The sequence below is a fragment of the Cryptomeria japonica genome, chromosome 4 (genome assembly GCF_030272615.1).
Source record: "Cryptomeria japonica chromosome 4, Sugi_1.0, whole genome shotgun sequence".
Lineage (NCBI taxonomy): Eukaryota > Viridiplantae > Streptophyta > Pinopsida > Cupressales > Cupressaceae > Cryptomeria > Cryptomeria japonica.
In genome coordinates, this window is record NC_081408.1 from 310,945,851 (window position 1) to 310,959,735 (window position 13,885).

A 13,885-nucleotide genomic window follows, 5' to 3' on the forward strand; every position below is an offset into this window, starting at 1 on the left:
ATGGATACCAAGACTACCTAGAGAGGGATCACAAGAAGTTTGTATCAAAGCTCTGGCAAAATATGTATAGGATTTTGTTTTGGCATTTTGGAGGATCATTTTGTGTCTATGTAAAACTTTGACAAGAGAATATTAATATAAAAGAAGAACATTTTTTCGCCCAGATCTATGTTGTCTTTGTGTCTGTACGCTGGTTATCATTTTGACTAAATGATCTAGGATTATTTAGTTAAAAGATTTGCTAGGAAAAATTATGAGAATGTCTTAGATTTTTTCCTCAAGGAGGAAAATTAAATATACTCAATTCCTTTTAATTGATAATCAGTAAATTTACATGAATTTGATGACTGGGTCTAGCATAGGTTGAGAGTTTATATATGTCAGACATATATAGATTCAGTAAATCAAAGTGATGATATGTGTGTGAATTTCTATTGTCAAATTTTCATTTGACTTTTAATGACTCTAAGGCCCGAATAAGGCATTGGTATGACTTTCTAATGTTCTTGACATTCTTGGTGATCCATTAGAATAAAAATGCATCTTTCATTTATGTTCGGTTGCACTAAAGTGATAAGGTTTGTAGAAATTTGCATTGGTTTTTTGTAAATCACCTATTAAAATTGTGAGAAAGTAATCACAAAAGGGTATACTTTCCTAAGCTCTATTAAGCTTGAAATGTAGGAGGTTTCTTTGTAAACCTTGTTAATTGTTGTCTTGTGCTTCTATTCTCATTGTTCTCTCCTTGTGTGAATAGAGGCTTGAGATCTTAGAGAGAAAACAAAGCAATCAGAAATTGAGACCAATAGATATCATTGGCAAATTTGATCCTAGATGTGATGAAGGCATATTTCTTGGTTATTCTAATGAAAGCAAGGCATATAGATGTTATAACAAGAGATCGTAAAGAATTGTGGAGAGTTCTAATGTCAAAGTAGATGAGCTAAACATAAGTCAAATTAGAGTTTATGAGAAGGAACCGACAGTGGAAATGATTATATCTGAACTGGTAGCACCTTTACTAGAACAGAGTGTTGAACCAGTTACTCCGGTAGTATCAGAGAATTCTACAATAACTGAAGAGCAAGGAAGAGGAATAGAGAGTTAGAGGACTCCTAGGTATGTGAGATAGAATCATTCAGAAGATCAGATCATTGGGGATAAGAGCAATGGAGTGCTGACATGAAGAAGATTGAAAACTAATTAGGTATGTTTAATTTGATAAGTTGAACCGGTATCAGTAATTTAGGCATGTAAAGATGAATATTGGTTGAAAGTTATGGAAGAAGAATTAGATTAGATTGAGAAAAATAACACATGGACTTTGGTTCCCTAACCTAAAAATAAAAATGTTATTGGAACTAAATGGGTTTTTAGAAATAAATTGAATGACGATGGTCAAGTTATAAGGAATAAGGCTAGATTGGTTTGTAAAGGATATTCTAAGAAGGAAGCAATTTATTATGGAGAAACTTTTGCACCTATAGCTAGGATTGAAGTTGTAAGATTATTTCTTGCCTATGCTTCTTATAAAAACTACAAGGTTTATTAGATGGATGTTAAATGTGCATTTTTTAATGGGGATCTTGATGAGGAAGTTTATATTGAGAAACATGATGGTTTTTCACTATCAGATTATACAAACATGGTTTGCAGGTTAAGGAAATATTTATATGAATTGAAACAAGCACCTGTAACTTGGTATGCAAGGTTGGATAAATATCTTTTGAAGATTGGTTTTACTAAGGGAAGTGTTGACAATAATTTATATTATAAGATCACTAATGATGATATACTGATTATTGAAGTATTTGTTGATGACATTATTTTTGGAGGTGAAGATAAGTTATGCATAGATTTTTCTAAGAATATGGAGAAGAGTTTGAGATGTCTATGATTGGAGAGATGAAATTTTTCTTAGGTTTACAGATTACTCAGATTGACAAATGTATTTTCATCTGTTAAACTAAGTATGCTAAGCAATTGTTGAAGAAATTTTGTATGGGAGATGCTAAATCGGTAAGTACTCCTATTGTTACAAGTGATAAATTGACAAGAAAAGATGTTTCTGCACCAATAAATCCTACAAGATGCAAATCTATGATTGGAGGTCTGCTTTATTTGACTTAGACTAGGCCTGACATAATGACTTTTGTTTGTATTGTTTCAAGACTTCAAAGTGATACTAGAGAAAATCATGAGATTGTGGTGAAAAGGATTTTTAGATACTTGCAAGGTACATCAAAATTTGGTTTGTGGTACCCTAAGGATGATAAATTTACTTTATGTGCATATATAGACATTGATTGGGCTGGAGATGTTGATGACCAAAAAATTACTTTTGTTGGAGCTTTCTTTGTTGGAAAGAAGTTGGTTTCATGGATCAACAAGAAATAGTCATGTACTTCTTTATCTACAGATGAAGCTGAGTATGTTGTTGCTGCTACTACTAATTGTACACATGTTTTATGGATGAAGCAAATATTGAAGGATATAGTGGTGGATTGTTATGCACCGGTAGTTATTCATTGTGATAACTTTGTTGCTATTGATATATCAAAGAATCCTGTATTTAATTATAAAACAAAGCACATATCTATCAAGTAAAACTTTTTGAAGGAAAAGGTGGGAGAAAATGAAGTTAGACTGGTTTATGTGAACACTAAAGAGCAGATTGCAAATATTTTCACTAAACCTTTGCCCAAGGAATCATTTGAGTACTAGAGAGATAGATTGGGAGTTTTTTCCCCTCTAGTAGAGACTTGATTGATGTAGTCTGGCATCAGTCCGGTATGCATTATCAGAGATACTATTCATTCTGACACTGTTGTGGGGATACTACTTCTTAGGGGTTATAGTTAGCTTTGTGATTCAGTGGTTTATATTTTTTCTTTGAAATTTTTGTTAGATTTCTGGCATTGATGTCAAAGGGGGAGTGATATTGACGTGAAAATGACAAAGAAAGAAAAAGAAAAATTCAAAGGGGGAGAGATATTAATAGAGAGATTCAGAGTTGTATGTGGGAGATTGTTGGTTGTCTTCCATTGGGGGAGACTTGTTTGGCATTTCTTGGTACTTAGATATTTTTCACATCTAGTGTTTCCATCAATGGCAAAGGGGGAGATTGTTGGCCATTAGGTGGAATTGATTATGTGTTGCATTGATATTATGTCATTTGTACCAACACTAGCTGTCTGGATGCTTTACAGGAACCTTTTTGGTCCTGATAGGTTGAGTGGATTCTGGTTGATTTGTATCTGACATGATCTGGTAGGCTTCGATATAGTTTGGTGATGGAATTGGCTTGTTCATGATACACATCCTCATATTCAGTCAGTTGGTTTTGGTCTCGTGATCAGATGCTATCATGTATTCTTAGAAGCTTGGTTTCTAGTTCTAGCGAGGGTTTTACCAGTACAGCTTATGATGAAGATCTTTGCTGAATTGCATAAGTGGTGTTGGTACAGCTTCTGGTAGAGTTTCAGGATGTTGATGGTGATCATATTCAAGCCTTAGCGGATGGAGATGTGTGGGGGAAAAAGAAGTGAGACTAGGTTAATCATGCCCTAATCCTACCTTTTGACACACATTACGGAATACGAAAGATCCTAGAGATATCGCACAATTGGCTACTTCTTTTGGTGAAAGAGAGAGCCACAGGATATCTATTAGGATTTCTATTCCCTTGTTGAAATTGTAAGATCAAGTAATGCAAGTTCAAACCCTAATCCCAAAATGCAAGTATGAACCAATAACAAGATTGTAGAATTGAGATTAAACAATGAACAGCTGTAAATACAAGGATAAAATAAGAATGCAGATGTGTACCTGGAGTCAAAATCAGACTGGAAATGTTCAGGATGGGGGCGCGGGCGCCACTGTCCTGAAAACTGCACCAGAAACTGTTGTTCTGCACTCTGAAACACTATCTGGAAACTATCTGCAAACTGTCTGTCCGGAGGACCAGGGCGCCCAGTGCCTCTGTCCCAGGGACCAGGGCGCCCAACGCCCCTGTCCTGGCAGGACTAGGGCACCCAGCGCCCCTGTCCCAGTCTCCTGCTCTGCAATTTCACACAGAGTGTTGTTCCAACTTTCTCTCTCCGGATTTGTATCCCGTGGCGTCGTCCGAATCTCGAAACCTGCAATAATATCTGAAAAGGGGGAGGGGCGGCTATATAGGGTTTTACCTTATTCAAACCCCCGCTTCAGTGATTTCCACCTCCACGAATAGCCAAGTTGTTTTGTAAAATGTATTGTGTGTGCAGACCTAGTGTGTGTGCAAGGTCCAAAATGCAAGAAAGAAAACTAGAGCAACCTAGAAAGTAAACCCTAATTGCTTGCAAATGATAATGTAAATGCTCTAAATCAAGATGCAATGTGATCTAAAGCATGAATAAATGATGTATCAAAGCTTATGCAAAGACGTGAAAACAATACGAAATCATACCCAACCCTCAAGGGAGGAGTACAAGCCAATCTTCAGTCGGTAATCTCCTATTGTTCTTCAATGTCTTCCAAGCCCTAAGTGGATGAATGAATTTGATAGATGCTTGATAGAAAGATGTTGTAAGATGTTGAAGTCTTCAAAGATCTGCTCTTTCGCTGCATATGAAGTTCCGGAAAACAAAATTTCGATCCCTTCCAATGAAGAAAGAGAGCTCTTATGTATGAAACCCTAGGTCGTAAATTCGTATTTTGGCCGACCTAGAGATTGAATATCCCGCCAATTTCTTGGGGTTAAGCTTTATTTTATGATTGGATCGCGCTCCTAAAATTTTGGGAAAAATGTCCGGGACCATGTGCACTGGGCGCCACGGTCCCGACAACTTTTCACCAAATTTTCAGGGTCGTCGGATATGATGATTTTAGAGAGAATCCCGAAGTTACAGGTGATTTCGAGATGTTTTGACCCCCAAAATCAAGCCCCCAAGTTCGAAATAGGACTTAATTAGGGTTTTTGATTAAGTGGTGCATTGGAGGAATAAAATGCGAAGGGTGCGCTTTAGTGAAAGGGCCCAACTTTGTGATGTAGAGAATGATGAAATAGGACCTTAGACCTAATTAATTTGATTAATTAAGTGCTTAAGGAGAAATGCAATGCAGAATGCAAAATGCACTAAGGCAGGTGCTAAACTAGGTGTGAAATTGTACCACCCTAGCGAGTGCGTACAATTTACGACGCTACATTTAGCCCCCACTTTAGCGGTCATATGAGTACTACGTACATATGCAAGCTAAAGTACAAAAAAGTAAACATCATTTGAAAAAGGATATATCCATAAGTTGTCGGACGAAGCCCCCAGCGGTATCTGCAGTACACAGTTAGGAACCGCACCCTACAAAACACACGTTAGATCACAAAATCACCTAATGCTTACTAGGGAAAGTGATGAAATCTGTGAGTAGCTATATGCCCCCCCTTGTTTCATCTTGCTTATTAGGGAGGTGAAACAGGGTAGCATGTTTACTTGCGAAAAATTGTGTAAGAGAGTATTGATGAGGGGTGTTCACTAAATAGGCTTCATCAGAGCACTTTTTGGAACATCCCAAGAGTAGGGGAAGGAAAATACAATTCCAACGCAACAAACGGTTCGAAAATTGCATCTCCCAAACTCAAGTTATGATAAAATGAATGACAGAGGAGAATTAGGGTTTCAAAAAGTAAGAACAAGCAAACGAGAGTATATACCTCGAAAGTAACACTTGTATTCATCACTTTGTTGATTTCAAAATACTATTTAGTGCAGCGGAGCCCACATAGCCATCATCATGCCTTCATGACAACCAGAGCGTCCCACGAGGATCGAGATCCTATGCCAGGCCGTGATTGACGACGAGCCACTGGACGAGGTGAGTTGACTGAACGTTTGACTTTTGATTTTTTGCATGTTTGACTTTTCCGTGATCGTATGCGGGCCTTGAGGATGACTGGGGCCCACCCAGGGCACCATGGTCCCTGAGGGGCGCCCTGGTCCCCCCAGGGCGCCATGGTCCCTGACAAGGGCGCCATGGTCCCTGCAGGGCACCATGGTCCCCTCAGGGCGCCATGGTCCCCATCAGGGCGCCATGGTCCCCTCAGGGCGCCATGGTCCTTGACAGGGTGCCATGGTCCCCATCAGGGTGCCATGGTCCCCAATCAGGGCCTGGCGAGAGGTTACAAGGCTAGCATATAATGTACAACAGTTTGCATTTGCAATTTCGATGATCGAGTACTGATTATCGTCATGTTTTCATTTGCAGGGTCTCCCGTACATGAGAGAGCACACAGCGGGACATATTCTTCGCACTTTGCGAGATCAGATTCTGTGGCTGACTCAGTCAGAGAGAGACACTCTATCTATTGTAGGATTGTGGTACGTGATTTTGATGCCGGCCATTCGATTTCATCCTGCGATGCTGATGGCCTTGATGGAGCAATGGGATCCTGACACATGTACTTTTCACCTTCCAGTAGGAGAGCTGACGGTCACACTCAAGGATGTGTACCGTATACTTCATCTTCCTATTAGAGGAGCGACAGTTACATACGCGACCGATCGGTCAGCGGAGGATCATCAGAGAGAGCAGGTGTATTGCATAGGGAGAGTCATGCCGAGCGAGATGAGAGGTCGCATCATGGTCAGCTGGCTCTTACATTCTACAAGGGAGGTACCACTTCTGAGACGCCTTATGATAGCCATCATAGCACTAGCCATCTGCCCTAATGGGCGAGGGACACACATGCATGGGGGCCTCACATGGTGTATCAGAGCGATGGAGAGACACAGGAGAGTGTATGCGTGGGGTCAGAGTATGCTTGCACATCTCTATCACGACCTTGAGGAGTATGTATTCGGACAGGGTTGCAGTTTGATGACATGCACACTTCTACAGGTGTGGATTTTAGAGCATTTCACATGCACCAGGCCCGTTGGCTTCCCACTGAGTACAGCGAGCGAGTGACCTAGGGTGTTTGCTTATCCACTTACCAGCGAGTGGATATTTGGAGATTTGTTGTATTGGAGAGTGATTATTGACAGACTGACATCCGAGGTGATAGTGTGGAGACCTTACCTACTGATGCACAGATGGGATGGGATGGAGAGACAATTAGCATGCCTATAGAGGAACCACCTACTGCGAGGACGATATGCACACATCATAGTCCCTTTCTACTTTGACTAAGTACGGAGGCAGTTCGGACTAGAGCAGTGTGTTCCAGCTGATTTGCCCATCTATACTCGACACTCATGGGTCCTTCCCAGACCTGGAGCACTAGTGAGACCAACAGTAGATGATATTGAGACGACAGACTTAGAGGGATCTGATCAGGATGTAGTCACTGACTACTCTACAGAGCTTGGGGCACAGCGTAGGTACGTCTCATGGTTCATGAGATCATATCCAGGTCCTATCTTTCCACCAGATCATCCGACAGGCTACCCAGACCCATGGAGACATGGAGACCGAGATGAGGATGAGGGATCCAGGTCAGAGGAGCCAGAGGAGGGAGAGGATCATGAGGAGGTGGGAGATCCTGATCCACCTATAGGCAATCAGCCCAGTGATGAGGAGGAGGAGGATGAGGATGCAGATAGAGAAGAGGACGAGGAGGATGCAGGTGATGATGCAGATGAGGATGAGGATGACAAGGAGGACGAGGAGGAGGAGGATAGAGATGATGAGGAGGAGTCGGATGTAGCTCCCCACCATTCAGGAGATGATACCATAGCTCTAGATCGACCTCTTATTCCCCAACAGGGGGAACATGAGGTGATACAGAGACCTGTCCCTAGTACTGTCCAGCCTACACCCATCGTGGATAGAGTATGCGAGCGAGGGGAGCCTAGCGGTTCTCAGTCATAGATACTACCATATCATGATCCCTACTGGCGCGAGGGAGATCCAGGTATAGTAGGTTTATATTGATTGATTAATGTTTTGATGATATAGAATGGTACTAACAAAAATCTATTCTACTGCCACAGCTAATGTGCAGGAATGGTGTTCCTTGATTCAGTAGGCAATGACGGACATTTCCATGATAGCACAGATCCCCAGTTCCTCACAGATTGCCTATAGGCCTCAGGGGAACGCGGGTTGGCATGAGGATTTGTTTTTCCCATTCCGAGTACAGGTAGATATATGGAGGGAGAGAGAGAGAGTCCTATCAGAGGACCTCCAGCAGGCGCGACAGAGAGAGAGATTCCTATCAGAGGACCTCCAGCAGGCGCGGCGAGATCTAGCAGCGGCTCAGACCGAGGCTACCACCTATTGTGCGATCCTTATGGATAGGGATCGTAGGAGTTCCTCTCGGAGTCACTCACGATCTGTATCGCGCTATACACCCATGGGTCCACCTTCACGGCTAGACCAGGAGGGAGCATCCAGTCGACACTCTCCAGCCACTAGTCCTAGGGATAGGAGATGATTTTATGATGTAAAAGAGAGGTCACATTTTGGATATACAGTGACCTATTTTTGTATACGATCCATATATATATATATATACATGCTTCTCTTTTTGTCTCAAATGTCTTATCTTTAATGCTTAAAACAATGTATGTTTTGTTTTGATTAAATCTAATACATTTGGTAAATGTACATGTATGGTCAGAATTTAATTTCCATGTGATTGATTTCTCAATGCTCCATGATTAAATTGATACATGTGTGACTTAATTAAAATATTTAATCAAGTGCTACATTGATGATAAGGAAGAAATATGCATTAAGTCTAAGAATCATATAACTAATGTGATTTAATTTTGAACTTAAACACAACATGATACGATCCTACTTAATACATAAAGACATTGTATAATATGCTAGCATAATGAGAAATGTAAACCTTTTACAATTTACATTAATGAATTCAAGACAAACTATAAAGTAAGAAGACATGCTTGTCAGGAACGAAGCAATATAGATTAAACGACATAACATTTAATTCTATTTTGCTTTAATTAAGGAATACTAACATATTATCCAATGTTGAAGAATTTGAAAAGAAGATAGATAAGAAATGAAGAATTAAGCATAATATCTACGCAAGTGCATAGCATTGATAGGTTCTTTAAGAGGCGTACCGTCTACATCTGCTATTTTGTAAGTACCTGATCCATAATCCTCAATAACGATATATGGTCCAAGCCAATTAGGACTAAATTTTCCCTTTTCGGCAGGCAAGGCATTCACATTGCGTTGATTCTCATAAAGGACTAAGTCACCTACTGAGAAGGAACATTGAATAACCTTGTCATTATAGCTTTGTTGTAGAGTTTTGTGATACGCTTGAATATGCTCAAGAGCATTTATGCGCTGTTCATCAAGCATCTCAAGCTGTTGAAGTCGTTGTTCCCTATAAGAGTCATCATCTACTATACCTTTGAGAGAAACCCTAAGTGATGGAATTTCTAACTCTAAGGGCATAATAGCATCAGCACCATAAACAAGATTATAAGGAGTAGTTCCCGTAGCAATTCATACACTCTTTCGGTAAGCCCAAAGAGCATAGATTAGCTGGTTACTCCAATCCTTACCATGCTTATTTATAGTTTTACGAAGAATTTGTTCAATTATCTTATTAGATGATTCGGCTTGACCATTTGACTGAGGATAATATGGTGTAGAAAATCGATGTTTGATATGATACTTCTCGAGGAATTTCTTCACATCCTTGTTTTTAAAAAATGTCCCATTATCTGAGATAATAGTGAAAGGTATCCCAAATCGAGAAATGATGTTTTCTAAGAGAAATTGACAAATCACTTCAGCAGTAGTAGAGCGAAGAGGAATAGCTTCTACCCACTTCGTAAAGTAATCTGTTGCAGTTATAATGAAGGTGTGTCCTTGAGATGAAGGAGGAGAAATTTTTCCAATAAGATCCAAACCCCATGCGGAAAAAGGCCAAGAAGCTACTTGAGAACGAAGTTCTTGGGCAGGAGCATGAATCAGATTATTGTGTTGTTGACATTGATGACATTTTTTAACAAATGAAAAGGAATCCTTCTGCATAGTTTGCCAATAGTATCCCATACGAAGCAATCTATGAACCAAGGATTTGCCCCCAAAATGCCCCCCACAGGCACCTGAATGTGCCTCTTCTAGAGCAAGAGGGATTTCCGACTTGTTAAGACAATGAAGGAGAAGACCATCATAACCCCTTCGGTATAGGACATTAGAAAGAATGATATACCTAGCAGACAGCTTGTGGATTCTAGCCCTAGTGTTCCTATTAGCAGAATCAGGAAAGGTACCATCAGTCAAATATCTTACGATATGCGAGTACCATTCGTCTGAGTCTACAAAGTCACAACATGTTACCAAGCTAGAATCATCTTCAATAGCCGGAGAAATAAGATTGCGAATAACGAAATTAAGATCGACCATAGGGTCCTCTAAAGATACTAGAGAAGCCACACATGCCATTGCATCTGCATGTCGATTATCTTTTCGAGGAACGGGTTCCATGGTATAAGAATCAAAATTTTGTAATAAAGAGACAGCAAGGTCTTTATATTGTGATAATTTGTCTTGTTTTGCTTGATATATTCCTGTTACTTGTCTTATAATCAATTGCGAATCTCCATAGATATGTATGTGTTTTATATTCAGAGCTAAGGCTGCTTTTATTCCCGCTATAAGAGCCTCATACTCAGCAATGTTATTGGTACACAGGAAATTTAGACGATATGATAAAGGAATGGACTTCTTCGTAGGAGAAATCAGAACAACCCCTGGCCCCGATCCCGTACGACACTTAGAGCCATCAAAGTATAACTCCCAAGTTTCATCTTTCTCTATAGAAAGAATGAAGTCATCAGGAAAGGACTCAGGGTTAGGGAAGGAGAAAGGTGAAGGGGCCTCAACTAAGTGATCGGTCAACGCTTGTCCTTTAATTGCTCTTTGGGAAACAAATTTAAGGTCAAATTCAGTTAACATCATAACACACTTAGCTAGACATCCTGATAAATCAGTTTTAGAGAAAAGATGCTTCAAAGGATCAAACTTAACCATGACATGGACTTCTGAATTTAAAAGATAATGTCTCAATTTCTGAGTCGCAAACACCACGGCCAAGCATTGTCTCTCTATCGCAGAATATCAGGTCTCATAATCGAGTAAGGTATGACTTATGTAATAAACCAAACATTCCTTACCATATTTATCATGTTGTGCTAACAATGCTGCGAGAGCATGAGAGGAAGCAGCTGTATACAGAAGGAAGGGTTTAGAAGGTTCGGCAGGTTGAAGAATAGGAGGACTAGCCAAATACACTTTTAAATCTTCAAATGCTTGCTGACAGTCTTCATTCCATTGAAAAGTGATTTCCTTTTTAAGAAGTTGAGTAAAAGGAAAGGTACGATCCGCAAGTTGAGACACGAACCTACGAATAGCTTGAATCTTTCCTTGTAAGCTTTTCAGTTGAGACACATTTTGAGGAGGTGGCATGTTAACAATAGCATCTATTTTCTTAGTGTCCACCTCAATCCCACGATGCGAAACTATGAATCCTAATAGTTTTCCACTATCCACACCAAAAACACATTTTCGGGGATTCAAGCGCATGTGATATTTACAAATTCTTTCAAAAATTTGGCAGAGGATTTTAACATGATCCATGCGAAGAAAGGATTTAGCTAAAATATCATCAACATAATCCTCTAAAATCTTATGCATATAATCATGAAAGATAAGGGTCATCGCTCGTTGATAAGTTTTGAATTGATCTTGAGGGTTAATAAAAATTTGATTGTAACCTGAAAAACCATCCATGAAGGATAACAAGGCATGTCCTGTCGTAGAATCAACTATCATGTCAATGTTTGGAAGAGGGAAATCATCTTTTAAAGAAGCCTTATTTAGATCCCGAAAGTCAGTACACATTCTTATTTTGTTATCTGGTTTAGCCACAGCGACAATATTTGAAATCCATGGGGAATAGTCAATAGGGCGGATAAATCCAGCCTCCAATAATTTTTCAATCTCAGCCTTAACAAGCAAAGCCACCTTAGGATTCATTTTTCGAATCTTTTGTTTCACGCGCTTAGCATCAAGAACTAAGACAATATTATGAGTAACAATCTTAGGATCTATACCAGGCATGTCAGAATATGCCCAAGCAAAGATCTCAGGGAATTCATGCAATAGTTCTTCATATTGTTTCTGTTCCTCTTCATCCAAACATTTTCCAATTTTAATAACTTTCTCTTTGTTGCAAGGATCCATCATAATATCAGTGGTGTCACTTATGAGAAGATTACTTTGTTGAGGAATATCCTTTAACTGAGGGAATTCTTTCACAATCTTATCGTTACCAATCTCTTTTCCAAAATAGGCTTCAATGTTCAAACAATAAGGGAGTCCCCTATTGTGATGATAACGAGGAAGACTGTCATAGGCTCCCAAGAACTCAGCTAAAGCATCGTCGGTAGGGAAGATATCCAAAGCACAATCACCCGAAGGATCCCCATCAATATACTCAAGGTGTTGCATTGATAAAGATGTAGAGATAGCATTAACACTAATGCATGGTCTTTTAGAAGCTTTAGTACGTCTGTAGGGATTATAGCCAAGTCCAAAGGTATAATTGTGAAAATTAGTCTCTAGAGGAACTCTAATCCCTTGTTCATGAGCACCACAACCTTTTCCATGATACCCATGCTTAGCGAAAATGCGAAAACCATGACCATAACAATCAGCCATTTTAGGAAGAGAAGGTGGTTTTTCATAAGACAAAGAATCAAACTCTTCATAATTAGAGGTGTGAGAAGAAGAAGTTTGAGAAGCGGCCACAAAATTATTACTCATAGATTCAGGTAAGGTTGATTGATTTTTAGTTTCTTCTTTCTTTTCAACTTTATGATTTTCAGCTTCTTCCTTCTTTTCAATTTTAATTTCTCTAGAAGGAACCTTATATTCACCTACAAAGGTAGGGTTAAAATCAAGAGATCCCCAATCATCCTCTGTGAGAACCTTCTCAGGATCAAAATCCTTTTTATGTGTAGTTTCAAGTCGAGAAGGATCCTCTTCAGGAGCTCCAGACTCATCCAAAGAATTCCGATCATCGGAGAGCGAGGATTCATCAATAGGTTTCTTGTTTAAAGAGTCATCACTAGATGAGGATGGCTTAGAAGAACTCCCTTTGGAAGTAGATGTTTGTAGACAAGCTTGAAAATTAGTATCACCCATCAAAGTGTATGTCTTATTGTTATAAACGAATTTAACTTGTCTATGCAATGTAGAGGGGATAGCTTGCATGCTGTGAATCCAAGGCCTCCCTAATAACAAGTTATATGTTAAATTTCCCAGCATAACATGGATAGGAGTAGGCAAAGTAACAGGTCCCACTGTGAGAGGTAAGGTGATGATACCTAATGAAGTCTTAGCCACATTGTCAAAGCCATGAATGGGACGAGAGTCAGGCTCAATAAGAGACGTATCCACATTCATCTTATGCAATAAATTAATGCTACACACATTAAGGCCAGAGCCATTATCTACTAGTGTTCGTCTTATAGTAGTGTCTTTCATGACAACCACAATCATCAAGGGATCATATTGTTGTTGAATTTCACTAGTAGGCAACTCATCTTGGGTAAACACAATTTGAGCTTTAGGATTCATCGCAGAGTTAACAAAAGATGCTATATTACTAGACGTATTCGGTGGAGGAACATTCAAATCTTTCAAGACATCTTGTAACATTCCATGATGAGTGGAAGAAGTTTGAATCAAATCCGAAAGGGATATCTTAGCAGGGGTAGCTTTAAGTTGTTCTATGAGATCATATTCCTTACCCATAACTTGCGAGATACGGGGAGCTTGAGGAAGAATTGGTTGAGGATTAGGAAGAGAGACTGGAATAACAGGAGGAGGATTAGGTTGCCTATTATTTCTGGTA